This window comes from Oryctolagus cuniculus, chromosome 19 (genome assembly GCF_051225735.1).
Source record: "Oryctolagus cuniculus isolate XC-2025 breed Fujian yellow rabbit chromosome 19, ASM5122573v1, whole genome shotgun sequence".
NCBI lineage: Eukaryota > Metazoa > Chordata > Mammalia > Lagomorpha > Leporidae > Oryctolagus > Oryctolagus cuniculus.
The window spans coordinates 33314601-33332775 of record NC_142885.1 but is presented as its reverse complement, the minus strand read 5'-3'; the positions used below and the strand labels follow the sequence as shown (position 1 = coordinate 33332775).

Sequence of the window (18175 nt, the reverse complement as noted above, 5' to 3'; positions counted from 1 at the left end):
CCTGGTAAAGTGCTGCAGGACTAAGTCATCCCCAGCTCCCAAACAGCAATCGGAACAAACACTCCATGAAAGCAGAAGCTTTCACACAGAGCTGCCTAGAAGGATATGGAAAACATGCACCACGACAAAGCTGTATGCAGTTTATCAAAATGTCTTGAAAGCAAACTCACAACCGCTTCTTTCCACAAACTTTACAAAGTATCTCATGTTGGCCCCTGCATTACATTAAATAACTAGAACAAATGCTGGCACATAACAGAAACATCTTTGAAAGACAAAGAAATACACATTTACCAAGAGAGAGTCCTGTGCCCAAATTCAGATTCTATAAGCTGACCTCAAGCCACAAATTTCAATCCAGGCTAGATCAGGTTCTTGTCTTCCTAAGCACACACCAATCCAGTTTTCTCCCACATAAGCCTCTCTCCATCCATGGTACTCTGGAGACTTTTGTTGAAGTTTCCTAATTAACCGTGCACCCATTACAGTCCCTAAGAAAGACCACACTATACCCCTCACCATTTTCTTACCCTCACTTTTCCTAAGGTCTGTCCCAGATCTAACACTTGGAGACTCCACCAGTCCTACCAGTAGACCTACAAGGTCCTCCCTATTACAACTCTACTGAAAGTCACCTGACCTCCTCCATACAATCCTTCCATTTCCCTGTCTATATCCAGGATGGTGATATACAGAAATTACCTGATTTCAGCTCCCAACACCTTGCTTGCCCCAGGTTCTTCCATGGCATCTAACAATCCAATCACACCACACAATTTACTTCCAATCCCATCATTCTTAGCCCCGAAATCTAAAACCCAAACTTTTATTAACACATCTCTCCAAACCAGACTTCCTGGGTTTTGTACTCTGACTCAACAGCACACACTTTTACTCCAGGTCTCCCTCCCATTTCCCGCATACCCAAGTATTCCCCTATTACCATGTTCTTTGGCCCCTAATGCTCTGCAGAGCCCCAGGGAACTCATTCCCCAACATACTACCCACCCCTGTTTCCATGCTCTCACACTCTGCTGAAGCCCACCAGGCCCCTGCATTTCTCCCCCTGCCTGTGGGGCTACCCCACATGACCCTCCCTGCCACAGGGTGGAAGTCCACATTGTGTCAGCCTGGGCCGCCCAACCCCTGGGAACGGGCTGTCCCTTCCCTTCCCCTTGTGCACTCAGGACATGGATACAACTGAGGGTGCCACATCTGCTCACCAGTTGCTTCTCTCTAGGAAGAAGGTCCAGCTGGCATTGAGCAGGAAGCTGTGCAGTCTCCAGAACTGGAAGAACACCCGGCAGTTGCGCTTCACCTTCCACTCTGGGTTAGTTTCACATCCGTGCCCTGTGGGAGGGAGCAGGGGAGGCAGACATCCACTTCTTGGCTTCCTCACAATAGATCTGCTGCCCCGCCCCCCGTGCCTCCAAACCTGCAGATTTGGGGGGAGAATGCCGCTGGGTAGATGCCCTGGGCATCTCTGTCCCATAAGCTTAAATGCAGCAAATCCCTCCCTCACTGTCCAAGCCTACCATACCGCTGCAGCCTATAACACCCCTATCTCTCTCTCTCTCACTCTCATCTTCTCTCACTCTCTCTCTTGCTCACCTGTTCTCATTATGTTTCTCTGTAATTCTTGCAAAAAGTGCAATAAAGCTTTTTAAAAAAAAAACACATTATCATCTCATTAGATACAGAAAAATAACCTGAAAAGATTCAATCCCATTCATTATTAAAAAAAAAAAAACCTCCACAAAGTAGGTACAAAAGGAATAGGTATCAAAATCATAAAGGCTATGTATGACAATTCAAAGCCAATGGCATGCTGGATGGGCAAAAAGTGAAAGCATTTTTGTCAAACATGTAACACAAGGATGTCCCCTTTTACCACTCTGACAGAATGCAGTACTGTAAATTTTCACAAGAGAAAGAAAGCAGAAGAAAGAAAGAAATAGCACCTATATTATAAAAGAGAAATTGAAATTCTAAATGCTTGCATGTGACATGCTATGGTACGAGAAAAAACTAAAACAATCCACCAAAAACGCTGCTAGAACTGGTGAAACAATTAAGTGAAGTCACAGGTTACAAATAAGCATATTGTGTAAGCAGCAGTGTTTATACATTAATGATGAACTCACTGACACAGCAATCAAAAAAATCCCAAAGATAATAACGACAGAAATAAAATGTTTAAGACTAAATGTAACCAAAGAAGCCAAAGAGCTCTATAATGAAAATTGCCATACACTGATGTAAGAAATCACCAAGGACACAAAAAATGGAAAGATATCCCTTTTGGTGGATTTGAAGAATCAGTATAATTAAAATCTCTACCCCACCTAAAGCTACCTAAAGATTCAATTAAATTTGTATCCAAACACCGATGACATTCTTTACAGAATTACATAAAACAAACCGAAAATTCATACAAAATCACACAAGATCCAGAATAGATAAGGTGTTCCTGAGAAAAAAGACAAAACAAAATTAGCCTAGATGCCTCACAACACCTGATTCAAAGTATTCTACAAATCTACCCTAAACCAAATATCAAAGCACTTGCAGAAAAAGTGACACACAGACCAATGGAAGAAAACAAGGTGAGCTCCAATATTAATCCAAATATGTACAACACCAGATTTTTAGGATTCAGATCTATCCATTGGAGAAAGGAAAAACTCTTCAACAAATGCTGTTGGCAAAAATGGATGTATTTGTGTAGAACATCGAAATTAGATTCATAACTCCCATAAAATAGGAAAATCAACTCAAAACGGATCACAGACCTAAATCTATAACCTGAGACTATGAAGCTTTTTGAAGGTAATACAAAGAAAAGCTCCAAGACACTGGAATAGGCGATGACCCTTGGAAAAGACCCTCAAAGCCCAGCAGCAAAATAAAAACTAAACAAATGGGATTAAATGAAATTAAAAGCTTTGCACAGCAAAGGAAGTCATCACAGATAGAAGAGACATACAACAGAATGAGCAGAAGATAACTGTCAGCTACCTATCTGACAAAGGATTAATATCAAGAATACATCTGCAACTTAGAAAAAAATAGCAGCAAGAAAAAACACAACCAATCCAGATATGAAATGGCCAAAGGAACTCAACAGAAAGTTCCCCATAGATATACAGATGGCCAACAAATACAGGAAGAAATGCTCAACATCATAACCTATGAGGGAAATGCAAATCCAAACCACAATGGGATATCAGCTCACACGTACATACTGGCTAAAACCCAAAGGACGGAGAATCACAATGATGAGGAGTATGTGGGACAAGAAGAACACTTACACACTGGTGGTGGAAATGTAAATTGGTGCAGCTGCTGTGGAAAACGGTATGGAGATTCTTAAGAAACCAGAAATAGACTTGCCATATGATAGAGCAACCCATCTATTGGCTATAACCCAAAGCACATGGACATACTGTATCAGAGAGATACGTACACCACAATATTTATGCTTCACGGCAGCGACAACAAGAAATTTTCATCAGCTGAATGCGTAAGCATAGTACTATACATACACACACACACACTCACACACACACAATGAAACAACCTTACAAATCCCTCTTTCCACAAACTTTTTCAAAAACCCTCATGATGCTCTCTGCATTATCTTAAATAACTAGAACTGATGTGGGTACATCACAGACACTCCTTTGAAAGCCAAAAAAAAAAAAAACCACACATTTACCAAGAAAAAGTCCTCTGCTATAATTCTGACTTCTATAAGCTGACTACAAGCCACAAACTTCATTCCCAGGCTAAATCAGATTCTCCATGTACCCAAGCCCCCTATTAACCCTTATTTTATTTCAGATAAGATCCTCTCCATCTCTTGGTACTCTATAGACTTTGGTCGAATTTCCTGATTAAATCAGCACACATTTCCCAGTCCCTCCTGCAAGTTCCCTCGGCCTGCCTCCTGATACCCTTTCCCTCACTTTTCCTAAGGTTGCTCCCCAGGCCCTGTCCCGGGTCTAACACTCTGATGCTCCACTAGTTCTTTTTTTTTCTTTTTTTTGACAGGCAGAGTGGAAAGTGAGAGAGAGACAGAGAGAAATGTCTTCCTTTTGCCACTGGTTCACCCTCCAATGGCCACCGTGGCTGGCGTGCTGCGGCCGGCGCACCACGCTGATCTGAAGGCAGGAGCCAGGTGCTTCTCCTGGTCTCCCATGAGGTGCAGGGCCCAAGCACTTGGGCCATCCTCCACTGCACTCCCAGGCCACAGCAGAGAGCTGGCCTGGAAGAGGGGCAACCGGGACAGAATCCGGCACCCCGACCAGGACTAGAACCCAGTGTGCCGGCGCCACAAGGCAGGGGATTAGCCTAGTGAGCCTCGGCGCCGGCTTCCACTAGTACTTACATGTAGACCTACCAGCTCTTCCCTATTACAATTCTCCTCAAAGTCGCCTGCCTTTCTCCATACAATCCTTCCATATCCCATATCTTAGGATAGTGACATACAGAAATAACCTGTTTTCAGCTCCCAAAACCTTGCATGAACCAGGTTCTTCCATTGAATCTAACCCTCTACTGCCGCTGCACGAAGTACTTACAATCCCATCGTCCTTAGCTTGAAACTCTAAAACCCAAACAACTACTACCATGTCTCCCAAAACCATACATCTTATGTTTTGTACTCTGAGTCAACACAAGCAGTTCTCCTTCCAGGTCTCCCTCCCACTGGCTGGACAACCAGTCTTCCCTTCTTAGCATGTTCTATGGCCCTTAATAAACTACAAAGAACCAGGGAACTCATTCACCAACATCTTATTCACCTCTGTCTCTGTGGCCCCCACTCAATTCTAGGAATGCTAGGCCCCCACATTTCTGTCTCCACATGTATGTAGGGCTCCCCGACTTGACCCTCCATCCCAAAGGTTGGAAGTCCAACTTGTTCTCAACCTGGCCAGCCCAACTGTAGGGAACAGGGTTCCCTTCCCTTCCCTCCACTCCCCTTTGGGTCCAAGGGCTGCCATCAACAGGACACAGCCACATGTACTAACCAGTTGCTCCTGTCCAGGGTGAAGGCACAGCTGGGTTTTACCAGGAAGCCAAGGAGGTTCCAGAAATGGAAGATTACCCAGCAGCTGAACTTCCTTGTCAACTCAGTGTCCAATTTCATATCCATGAAAACGTCTACAAAAAAGTTATAAAACATTAAAGAAATGGAAGAAGACACCCAAAAATGGAAAAATCTTCCATGCTGACTCACTGGCAAAATCAACATAATGCAAATATCCATTCTACCATAAGCAATTTACAGACACAATGGGGTCCCAAGCAAAGGTCAAATAGCATTTTGCCCAGATGGAGAGAAAACAATGCTAAAATTCATATGAAAACACAGAACATCTGAATAGAGAAAGCAACCTTATACAACATTGACAAAACTCGAAGCATCGCAATAACAGATTGCAAGACACAGCACAGGACAGTTACAATCAAAACAGCTTGGTATAGTAAAAAAACTGACATACAGAACAAAGGAACAGAAAAGAAACATCTGAAATAACACACACATATCTACAACTAATCTATCTTTCAAGAAGGAGCTGAAGATCAATCCCAAGTGCAAGGGACAGTTTCTTCAAAAAATGGTCCTGAGAAAACTGCACAGATATGCAGAACTCTGAAAGAAGACCCATACCTTACACCTACAAAAAGCAACTAAATGGCTGGCGCTGTGGCTCAATAGGCTAATCTTCCACCTGCAGCACAGCACACCGGTTTCTAGTCCCGGTCGGGGCACCAGATTCTGTCCTGGTTGCCCCTCTTACAGTCCAGCTCTCTGCTGTAGCCCAGGAGTGCAGTTGAGGATGGCCCAGGTCCTTGGGCCCTGCACTCACATGGGAGACCAGGAGAAGCACCTGGCTCCTGGCTCCTGGTTTCAGATCAGTGCGGTGCGCTGGCCACAACGCGCCAGCCGCAGTGGCCATTGGAGCATGAACCAACGGAAAAGGAAGACCTTTCTATCTCTTTCTCATTGTCCACTCTGCCTATCAAAAATAAAAAAGCAACTAAAAACACTTTAAGGAACGAAATCTAAAACTCAGTATCATCAAATTACAGGAGAACACTAGCCTACTCTGGGTTAATTTCACATCCGTGTCCTCTGGGAGGCAGGAGGGGAGGCAGGCATCTGCTTCTCAGTTTCCTTACAGCTGAGCCACCGCCCACCCCCACTGCCTCCGAACCTGCGGATTTGGGGGGAGAATGCCGCTGGGAAGCCCCGTATCCCACATCCTTTGAGGCAGGCCCTGGGCATCTCTCTGTCCGTAAGCTTAAACGCAGCAAATGCCCTCATGCACTCTCCAAGCCTACCGTAATACTACCGCCAATGCCACTGCCAGCTGGCCTCAACCTCGACACCACTCCCACAGACATTGCCTACTTCTCCCCGAGGCCTACTATGCAAGCACCATCCAACTAACACCTGCCCCTTCCTCCAAGCATACACAGTGTCAGCGAAAGAGGCCACACTACCTTGAAGAAACACGGGCTGCGGCCTGAGCCCCAGCCTGTCATGCCTTTCCTGTGCTCACCATCATCAGGAGCACTCCAAGGGCATCGTTGCTCCCAATCCAACCCACCAGAAGCTCAGGGCAGTGTGGAGCTCTCTAGATCCCTGGGTTGACACCCAGCCACTCCCATATGGTGCACAGCTCTGCCAAACTGCCCATGGTCACGGCTACTGAACGGCAGATACCCACCCAGCATCCTGGCCTGGTCAGTTCCGGGGCTGCTGCCTGGAGTCAGACAACCAAGTGCACAATGTGTTGTGCCACAGACAGGAGGGAGGGTTGGGACTATCACTGTGTACCTAAATTGCATTTATGAAATGCTTGGAATTTGGATCTCTTAACTAAAAAACGGTATCTTACAAGAACACCTGAACTGTCTTCTCTTGGTCGTTTCCTAGCCCTTTCATTATGTCACAATTATAGATGACGCAATCGCTCATCACTGTGTCCTGGGGAACAGGCTGCCTTGTTTGAAGTCCTAACTCAGAACTTTTCATCTCACACTAGCAGAATACACATTCTTCTCATCAGTCCCTGGAACATTCACTAGGACACAACATATGATAGGCCAGAAGCAAGCCTAGTAAACTCAATAACTGAAATCATTTCATCCATCTTCTATGACCAAAATGCAAGGAAACGGGAAATCAACAACTCAAGAAACTCCAGAACATATGCAAACACATGGAAACCGAGCAACATGCTCCTGAATGAATGGTGGGTCGTAGGAGAAATCAAAATGGAAATCAAGAAATTTCTGGAAATGATTGAAGATAACAGTACAACATACCAAAACATATGGGACACAGCAAATGCAATGTTAAGAGGGAACAAAAATCAGTATATTTAGGAATAATTTTAATCAAATAAGTGAAAGAGCTCTACAATAAAAATTATCAAACACTGACCAAAGAATAATCAAGGACACACAAAAAAACGGAAAGATATTCCTTGCTAGTGGATTGGAAGAATCTGTATCATTAAAATATCTATTTCATGGAAAGAAATCTACAGAATACCAATGACATTCTTTACAGAATTAGAAAAAACAACCCTCCAATTCATACAGAACCACAGAAGATCCAGAAATGCTAAGGTGATCCTGATGAAATAAAAATCAAGCTGGAGACATCACAATACCTGACTTCACAGCATACTAAAAAACTATACTAATTAAAACACCATGTGACTGGCAATAAAAAAACTGAGACATACCAATGGAGCGAAACAGAGAATCCCAAAGTTAATCTAAATACATATGGCCACCTGATTTTTGACAAAAGGGTTCAGACCATTCATTGGTGTAAGGATAATCTCTTCAACAAACGGTGCTGCAAAGCTCGATGTATTCGTGTAGAAGAATGGAATTAGATCCATATCTCTCATCATTTATAAAAAATCAACTGAGATGGGCAGCCATGCACTTCTCAGAAGACTGTTCTTACAAGTATGGTCAAAAACAGTGAGGCCAGGTGCCAGTGCTGTGGTGTAGTGGGTAGGGCCGCCAGCGGTGCTGGAATCCATTGTGGGGAACAGTGCCTGCCCTGGCTGCTCCACTTCTGATCCAGCACACTTTTAGAGGCCTGAGGAATGGCTGTTGAGGGTGGGTCGATTGTTTGGGCCTCTGTCACCCATGTGGGGAGACAACGTGTTGCCCCTGGCTCCTGGCTTCTTATAGCCAGTGGATGAAACATCTCTGTCTCTCCCTCCCTCTCTGTAACTCTGACTTTCAAATAAACAAATAAATCCCCCAAACAAACCAAAAAATCTGTAGTGGTTTCTCATTAAGGGCTTGAAGCCTTGTGCAGGAAAGCTCATTAGGCTAACTAGAGGAGAGAGGAAAAAAAAGGGGGGACCAGTATGGAAGTATGGACACAAGTCTCTCTCTCCGCTCACCTCTAAAAACCGAACAAGACAAAGAGCAGGCATCATTTTGGACATACTTAAAGCAGTGCCCGCCATCAGCCAACCAGAAAAACCTGACTCTAGCAGGGTGAAATAACAGGAGGTTAGGACCTAGTGAATGCATGGAGCTAATGAACTGAGATTGTGAAAAAAGAGATGGTGGGTGAGAGAACTCACAGAGTTCATGTGAGTACTCGCCAGAGACGCTACAATTCGGTAACCTTGGCAACCTGGTGGGAGACTGGAAGGGAATTTGAGCCCACAGTCGGGGCACCACAGAGTCTTGGTGTCATCCTTGGGAAAGAGCAGACGAATGTTAAACCCACAGGAGCCAGAGATTGGAAGCTGACTGCCTAATATTCCGCTCAGCTGTGCGGAATTTCTTCCCTTCTGAATCAAAAAAAAAAAAAAAAGAAAGAAAGAAAGAGAGAGAGAGACAGAGAGAGAGAGAGAGAGATGTACCATGCCTAACCTGGGTGTGTCACCTTTGGCAGACCCTTAACCCTGAAGAACCAAACAGAGCATTCTGGCCACAACCATCTCAAGCCTCTAAGGCTCCATCAAAAGCAGACAGTCCACTTAATACAGTCATAGTGTATAACAAGAAAAAACACCACAGCAAGGGAAGAAGAATCCAAAGAATATCTCCACAATGCCAAGCAACAAACGCAGAAACTGAGGAAACAAGAACAAGGAAGACATTATGATGCCCCCAAATGAACAAGACACCCCAAGCCAAGATTATGAAGATGATGAGATAGAAGAAATGCAGGATACGGATTTCAAAAAAATTTATGATAAAAACATTTAGAATTTTTCAAAAACAAATTCTTGAACTACAGAAATCCTTACTGGACAGGATAGAAAATCTCTCTCGTGAAAAATGAAATCTTAAGGAGGAATCAAAATGAAATGCAGAAATTAGTTGAACAGGAAAGTGTGATAGTGAAGAGAAATCTAATCTCCAATTAGACTCACAGCACCTACAGGCTAGGAGGGAATGGGGAGACATTGCCCAGATACTAAGAGAGAAAAACTGCCAGCCCAGAATATTATATCCTGCAAAGCTCTCATTTGTGGATCAAGGTGAAGTAAAGACCTTTCAGAGCAAACAGAAATTGAAAGAATATGTCGCCACTCATCCAACCCTGCAAAAGATGCTTAAAGATGTGTTAAACACAAAGATATAAGCAGGGGCATCAATATGAAAGAAGGTAAAGTAAGGAAACCTCACAGCAAAAGATCAGAGGAAGTTCAAAGCACATATTAGAAAGTATCTTTGAGAAAATGGCAGGGCAAAGTTACTACTTATCAATAGTCATATTGAACGTTAATGGCCTCAACTCTAGAGTTAAAAGACACAGATTGGCTGACTGGGTTAAGGAACAAAACCCATCTATTTGCTGCTTACAAGAAACACATCTTTCCAACAAAGATGCATGCAGACGAAGTGAAAGGCTGGAAAAAGATATACCATGCCAACAGAAATGAAAAAAGAGTGGGTGTAGCCATCTTAATATCAGACAACATAAACTTTAACACAAAAACTGTTAAGAGAGACAAAGAGGGCCACTATATGATGATTAAGGGATCAATTCAACAGGAAGATGTAAAGATTATCAATGTATATGCACCTAAATACAGGGCACTGGTTCATTTAAAAGATATGTTAAGGGACTTAAAGGGAGAGTTAGATTCCAATACAATAGTACTGGGGGACATCAATACACCATCTCAGAAATAGATCAACTGGACAGAAGATCAACAAGGAAACAGTAGATTTAAACGAAACTATAGCCCAAATGGATCTAACAGATATCTACAGAACTTTTCCTTCTACATTTAAATAATTTACATTCTTCTCAGCAGTGCATGGAACCTACTCCAGGACTGACGATATACTAGGTCATAAAGCAAGTCTTAGCAAATTCAAAAGAACTAGAATCATACCATGCAGCTTCTCAGACCATAAAGGAATGAAGTTGGAAATTAGCAACTCAGGAGTCCCTAGAGCATACGCAAACACATGGAGATTGAACAACATGCTCCTGAATGAACAATGGGTCACAGAAGAAATCACAGAGAAATCAAAAACTTTCTGGAAGTAAATGAGGATAACAGCACAACATATGAAAGCTTACGGGACACAGCAAAAGCAGTGTTAAGAGGAAAGTTTATATTAATAGGTGCCTACATCAAGAAATTGGAAAGGCACCAAATAAATGAGCTTTCAATGTATCTCAAGGATCTAGAAAAACTGCAGCAAACCAGACCCAAATCTCGTAGGAGAAGAGAAATAAAATAAAATCAGAGAAGAAATCAATAGGATTGAATCCAAAAAAACATTACAAAAAATCAGCCAAACAAGGAACTGGTTTTTTGAAAAAATAAACAAAATTGACACCCCATTGACCCAACTAACTAAAAAAAGATGACCCAAATCAATACAATCAGAGATGAAAAAGGAAATGTAACAACAGACACCGCAGAAATAAAAAGAATCATCAGAAATTACTACAAGGACTTGTATGCCAGCAAACAGGGATCTATCAGAAACGCATAGATTCCTGGACACATGCAACCTACCTAAATTGAACCAGTAAGACATACAAAACCTAAAAAGACCAATAACTGAGACAGAAATTGGAACAATAATAAAGGCCCTCCCAACAAGAAAAGCCCAGGACCAGATGGATTCACTGCTGAATACTACCAGACATTTAAAGAAGAACTAACTCCAATTCTTCACAAACTATTCAGAACAATCAAAAAAGAGGGAATCCTCCCAAATTCTTTCTATGAAGCCAGCATCACCTTAATTCCTAAGCCAGAAAATGATGCAGCATTGAAAGAAAATTACAGACCAATATCCCTGATGAACATAGACACAAAAATCCTCAATAAAATTCTCACCAATAGAATGCAATAACACATCAGAAAGATCATCCACCCAGACCAAGTGGGATTTATCCCTGGTATGCAGGGATAGTTCAATGTCCGCAAAACAATCAATGTGATACACCACATTAACAGACTGCAGAAGAAAAACCATATGATTATGTCAATTGATGCAGAGAAAGTGTTGATAAAATACAACACCCCTTCATGATGAAAACTGTAAGCAAACCGGCTATAGAAGGAACATTCCTCAATACAATGAAAGCAATTTATGAAAAACCCACAGCCAACATCCTATTGAATGGAGAAAAGCTGGAAGACTTCCACTGAGATCCGGTACCAGACAGGGATGCCCACTCTCACCACTGCTATTCAATATAGTTCTGGAAGTTCTAGCCAGATCTATTGGGCAAGAAAAAGAAATTAAAGGGATACAAATTGGGAAGGAATAAGTCAAACTATCCATCTTTGCAGATGATAGGATTCTTTATTAAGGGGATCCAAAGAACTCTACTAAGAGACTATTGGTTCTCATAGAAGAGTTTGGCAAAGTAGCAGGATATAAAATCAATGCACAAAAATCAACAGCCAGGCTGGCGCCACGGCTCACTAGGCTAATCCTCCGCCTTGCAGCGCCGGCACACCAGGTTCTAGTCCCGCTCAGGGCACCGGATTCTGTCCCGGTTGCCCCTCTTCCAGGCCAGCTCTCTGCTGTGGCCAGGGAAGTGCAGTGGAGGATGGCCCAAGTACTTGGGCCCTGCACCCAATGGGAGACCAGGAGAAGTACCTGGCTCCTGCCATTGGATTAGCGTGGTGCGCTGGCCTCAGCACGCCAGCCATGTCGGCCATTGGAGGGTGAACCAACGGCAAATGGAAGACCTTTCTCTCTGTCTCTCTCTCTCACTGTCCACTCTGCCTGTCAAAAAAATAAAAAAATCAACAGCCTTTGTATACAAAGGCAATGCCACAGGTGAGAAAGAACTGCTAAGATCAATCCCATTCACAATAGCCACAAAAACAATCAAATACCTTGGAATAAACTTAACCAAGGATGTTAAAGATCTCTACAATGAGAATTACAAAACCTTAAAGAAAGAAATAGAAGAGGATACCAAGAAATGGAAAAATCTTCCATGCTCATGGATGGGAAGCATCAATATCATCAAAATGTCCATTCTCCCAAAAGCAATTTATAGAGTCAATGCAATACCTATCAAAATACCAATGACATTCTTCTCAGATCTGGAAAAAAATGATGCTGAAATTCATATGAAGACAAAGGAGACCTTGAATAGCTAAAGCAACCTTGTACAACAAAAACAAAGTCGGAAGCATCACAATACCAGATTTCAGGACCTACTACAGGGCAGTTGTTATCAAAACAGCATGGTACAAGGACAGAAATCGATGGATAGACCAATGGAATAGAACAGAAACACCAGAAATCAACCCAAACATCTACAGCCAAATTATATTTGATGAAGGATCCAAAACCAATCCCTGGAGTAAGGACAGTCTATTCAATAAATGGTGCTGGGAAAACTGGATTTCCACGTGCAGAAGCATGAAGCAAGACCGCTACCTTTCACCTTAAACAAAATTTCACTCAACATAGATTAAAGACTTAAATCTACGACCCGACACCATCAAATACTTAGAGAACATTGGAGAAATCCTGCAAGATATAGGTACCAGCAAAGACTTCTTGGAAAAGACCCGGGAAGCACAGGCAGTCAAAGCCAAAATTAACATTTTGGATTGCATCAAATTGAGAAGTTTCTGTACAGCAAAAGAAACAGTCAGGAAAGTGAAGAGGCAACGGACAGAATGGGAAAATATTTGCAAAGTATGCAACAGATAAAGGGTTAATAACCAGACTCTACAAAGTGATCAAGAAACTCCACAACATCAAAACAAACAACCCACTTAAGAGATGGGCCAAGGACCTCAACAGACATTTTTCAAAAAAGAGGAAATCCAAATGGCCAACAGGCACATGAAAAAATATTCAAGATCACAAGCAGTTTCACCTCACCCCTGTTAGAATGGCTCACATTCAGAAATCTACCAACAATAGATGCTGGTGAGGATGCGGGGAAAAGGGACACTAACCCACTGTTGGTGGGAATGTAGACTGGTAAAGCCACTATGGAAGTCAGTCTGGAGATTCAACAGAAACCCGAACATAACACTACCATTCAATCCAGCCATCGCACTCCTTAGAATTTACCCAAAGGAAATGAAATTGGTAAACAAACAAGCTGTCTGCACATTAATGTTTATTGCAGCTCAATTCACAATAGCTAAGACCTGAAATCACCCAAATGCCCATCAACAGTAGACTGGATAAAGAAATTATGGGAAATGCACTCTATAGAATACTATACAGCAGTCAAAAATAATGAAATCAGGTCATTTGCCACAAAATGGAGGAATCTGGAAAACACCATGCTGAGTGAATTAATCCAGTCCCAAAGGGACAAATATCATATGTTCTCCCTGATCAGTGACAACTAACTGAGCACCAAAGGGGAAACCTGTTGAAGTGAAATGGACACTATGAGAAACAGTGACTTGATCAGCACTTGTCATCACTGTTGATGTACAATGTAATACTTTATCCCTTTTAGTACTTTTTGTTCTAGTACTATTGGGTTGAACTCTGTAATTAACACACAATTATTCTTAGGTGTTTAAATTTTAACTGAAAAGTGATCCCTGTTAAATGTAAGAGTGGGAATAAGAGAGGGAGGAGATGTACATTTTGAAACATGCTCATTTGAACTTGCCCCAAATGGTGGAGTTAGACACGTGCCAGGGGATTCCAATTCAATCCCATCAAGATTGCATGTACCAATGCCATCTCACTAGTCCAAGTGATCAATTTCAGTTCACAACTGATCACACTGATAGGTCCAAGAATCACAGGGATCACAAAAACAAGATTAGTGTCTGCTAATACTAACTGATAGAATCAAAAAGGGAGAGAATGATCCAACATGGGAAGCGGGATACACAGCAGACTCATAAAATGGCAGATGTCCTAAATGGCACTCTGGCGTCAGAATCAGCCCTTAAGGCAGTCAGATCTGGCTGAAGAGCCCATGAGAGTATTTTAGGCATGGAAAGCCAAGACACTCTGGGGAAAGAAAAAAAAAGAAGACCTAAGTGGAAAATCTCTGCGAGTGAGATCCCAGTGGAAGGAACAGGACCATCAAAGAAGGAGGTACCTTTCTCTGAAGGGAGGAGAGAACTTCCACTTTGACTATGACCCTGTCGGAATAAGATCAAAGTTGGCGAACTCAAAAGGCTTCCATAGCCTCGGCAACTCATGACTAGAGCCTAGGCAGATCATTGATGCCATAAACAAGAGTGCCAAATTGTTAAGTCAACAACAGGAGTCACTGTGTCCTTACTCCTCATGTGGGATCTGTCCTTAAGGTGTTGTCCTATGTGAAGTAATGCTATAACTAGTACTGAAACAGTATTTTACACTTTGTGTTTCTGTGCAGGTGCAAACTGATGAAATATTTACTCAATATATACTAAATTGATCTTCTGTATATAAAGATAATTGAAAATGAATCTTGATGTGAATGGAATGGGAGAGGGAGCTGGAGATGGAGAGGTGCGAGTGGGAGGGAAGTTATGGGGGGGAAGCCATTGTAATCCATAAACTGTACTTTGGAAATTTATATTTACTAAATAAAAGTTAAAAAAATAGAAAGAAAAGAATATATTTGCAACTTAAAAAAAAACAGCAAAAAAACCACCAATCAGGTTATGAAATTGCCAAAGGAATGCAACAGACAGTTCCCCATAGATACACAGATGGCCAACAAATATAGGAAAAAATACTCAACAGCACAAGCTATCAGGGAAATGCAAGTCCAAGCCACAATGAGATATCAGCTCACACGTATATACTGGCTAAAACCGAAAGGACAGAGAGTCACAATGAGGAGGAGGATGTGGGAAAAGGGGAACACTTACACACTGGTGGTAAAAATTTAAATTAGTGCAACTACTGTGGAAAACAATATAAAGATTTCTTAAGAAAATAAAAACAGACTTGTCATATGATGGAACAATTCCTCTACTGATACAACCCAAAATACATGAATGTATTGTATCAGAGATATATGTTCACCACAATATTTATTGCAGTATGCTTCACGGCAGGGAAAACAAGAAATTCTCAAGGACTTCAAACATCATCAGTTGAATTGATAAGAATAATTCTCTATCTCTCTCTCTGTACACACACACACACACACACACACACACACAAGGAAACAAACTTACAAATTCCTCTTTCCACAGACTTTTTCATGAACCCTCATGATGCTCTCTGCAGTACCTTAAATAACTAGAGCAAATGTGGGCACATAGCAGACACTCCTTTGAAAGCCAAGAAAAATATATTTACCAAGAGAAACTCCTCTGTCCATATTCTGACTTCCACAAGCCACAAACTTCATTCATAGGCTAAAACAGGTTCTCCCTGTTCCCAAGACCCCTATCAACCCAGTTTTCTTTCAGATAACATCTTATCCATCTCTTGGTAGTCTGCACACTCTGGTCAAATTTCCTGATTAACTCAGCACCCATTCCCCAGTCCCTCCTGAAAGTTCCCTCTACCCGCCACCTGATACCCTTCCCTCACTTTTCGTAAGGTTTCTCCCCAGGACCTGTCCTGGATCTCACACTCTGATACTCCACTAGTTCTTACAAGCAGACCTATTACAGCTCCTCCCTATTACAACTCTCCTCAAAGTTGCCTGCCTTCCTCCCCACAATCCTTCCATTTTCCTTTTCTATCATAGGATGGTGACATACAGACACAAACTGTTTTCAGCTCCCAAAACCTTGCACGCCCCAGGTTCTTCCATGGCATCTAACCCTCCACTCCCACTGCATGAAGTACTTGTAATCCCATTGTCCTTAGCCTGAAAATCTAAAACCCAAACAACTATTACCACATCTCTCCAAACCAGACTCTTATGTTTTTACTCTGATTAAACATTTGACAGTATTCCTCCCAGATTCCCCTCCCACTGCCTGGACAACCATTCTTCCCTTCTTAGCATGTTCTTTGCCCCTCAATTCTCGGCAAAGCCTCAGGGAAATCATTCCCCAATATCTTATTCAACTCTGTCTCTGTGATTCCTCTATTCTAGGAACGCTAGGTCCCCACATTTCTGTCTCCACATGTATATAGGGCTCCCACCACTTGACCTTCCTTCACAAAGGTTGGAAGTCCACTTTGCTGTCAGCCTGGCAGCCCAACTCCAGGGCACAGGGTTCCCTTCCCTTCCCGTCCCTTCTCTCCTCCTTGGGCCCAAGGGCTGCCATCAACAGGACACAGCCACATGTACTACTAACCAGTTGCTCCTGTCCAGGGTGAAGGCACAGCTGGGTTTTACCAGGAAGCCAAGGAGGTTCCAGAAATGGAAGATTACCCAGCAGCTGAACTTCCTTGTCAACTCAGTGTCCAATTTCATATTGATGAAAATGTCTACAAATAAAGTTACAAAACATTAAGAAATGGAAGACGACACACAAAAATGGAAAAAATCTTCCACGTTGACTCATTGGCAAAATCAACATAATGCAAATATCCATTCTACCATAAGCAATTTACAGACACAATGGGATCCCAAGCAAAGGTCAAATAGCATTTTGCCCAGATGGAGAGAAAACAATGCTAAAATTCATATGAAAACACAGAACATCTGAATAGAGAAGGCAACCTTATACAACATTGACAAAACTTGAAGCATCACAATAACAGATTGCAAGACATAGCACAGGACAGTTACAATCAAAACAGCTTGCTATAGGCAAAAAAAAAATGACAACAATGGAACAGAAAAGAATGGAACAGAAAATATAACAATGGGACAGAAAAGAAACACCTGAAATAACACACACATCTACAACTAATCTATCTTTCAAGAAGGAGCTAAAGATCAATCCCAGGTTCAAAGGACCATTTCTTTATAAAAAGGTCCTGAGAAAACTGGACCTCCACATGCAGAAGTATGAAAGAAGACCCATACTTTACACCTTATATAAAAAGCAACTAAAACACGTCAAGGAACAAAATCTAAAACTCAATATCATCATATTATTAGAGAACATTGGGGAATACTGGAAAACATTGGCTTAAAGAAAGATTTCTGGGAAAAAATGCCAGTAGCACAATAAAAGCTGAAACAAACAAATGAGATTCCATCAAGCTGAGAAGCTTCTGCACTACAAAAGGAACACTCAGCACAGTAAAGAGGCAACCAAAAGGATGGGAGAAACTATTTGCTAACTACGAAACTGATAAAAGATTAATATCCAGGCCAGCGCTGCCACTCAATAGGCTAATTCTCCACCTGCAGCGCTAGCACTCTGGGTTCTAGTCCCGGTCAGGGTGCCAGATTCTGTCCCTGTTGCTCCTCTTCCAGTTCAGGCTCTGCTGTGGCCAGGAGTGCAACGGAGGATGGCCCAAGTCCTTGAGTCCTGCACCTGCATGGGAGACCGGGAGAAGCACCTGGCTCCTGGCTTTGGAGCAGCGCGGTATGCCAGCCGCAGCAGCCAATTGGGGGTGAACCAATGGAAAAAGGAAGACCTTTCTCTCTGTTTCCCTCTCTCTCACTGTCTAACTCTGCCTGTCAAAAAACAAAGATTAATATCCAGCATCTAAAAAGAGCAAAGTGAAGAGGCAACCAAATGAATAAGAGAAAATAATCTGCCAACTATGAAACTTATAAAAGATTAATATCCACAATCTACAAAGAGTTCAAGGAACTCAACAACAACAAAACAAA

General features: G+C 42.3%; 1 long non-coding RNA gene across 1 annotated transcript in view; it reads right to left on the bottom strand.

Moving 5' to 3' along the window:
* LOC149120475 (uncharacterized) overlaps window positions 1-18175 on the bottom strand; it is a 72737-nt gene continuing 54562 nt past the window's right edge. Inside the window, exons 11-14 of the long non-coding RNA XR_016226054.1 lie at window positions 16740-16872; window positions 5034-5166; window positions 1224-1350; window positions 1-95 (exon numbers count right to left, since the gene is read on the bottom strand). This is a non-coding gene — a long non-coding RNA (uncharacterized LOC149120475). The remainder of the gene's footprint in view (window positions 96-1223; window positions 1351-5033; window positions 5167-16739; window positions 16873-18175) is intronic.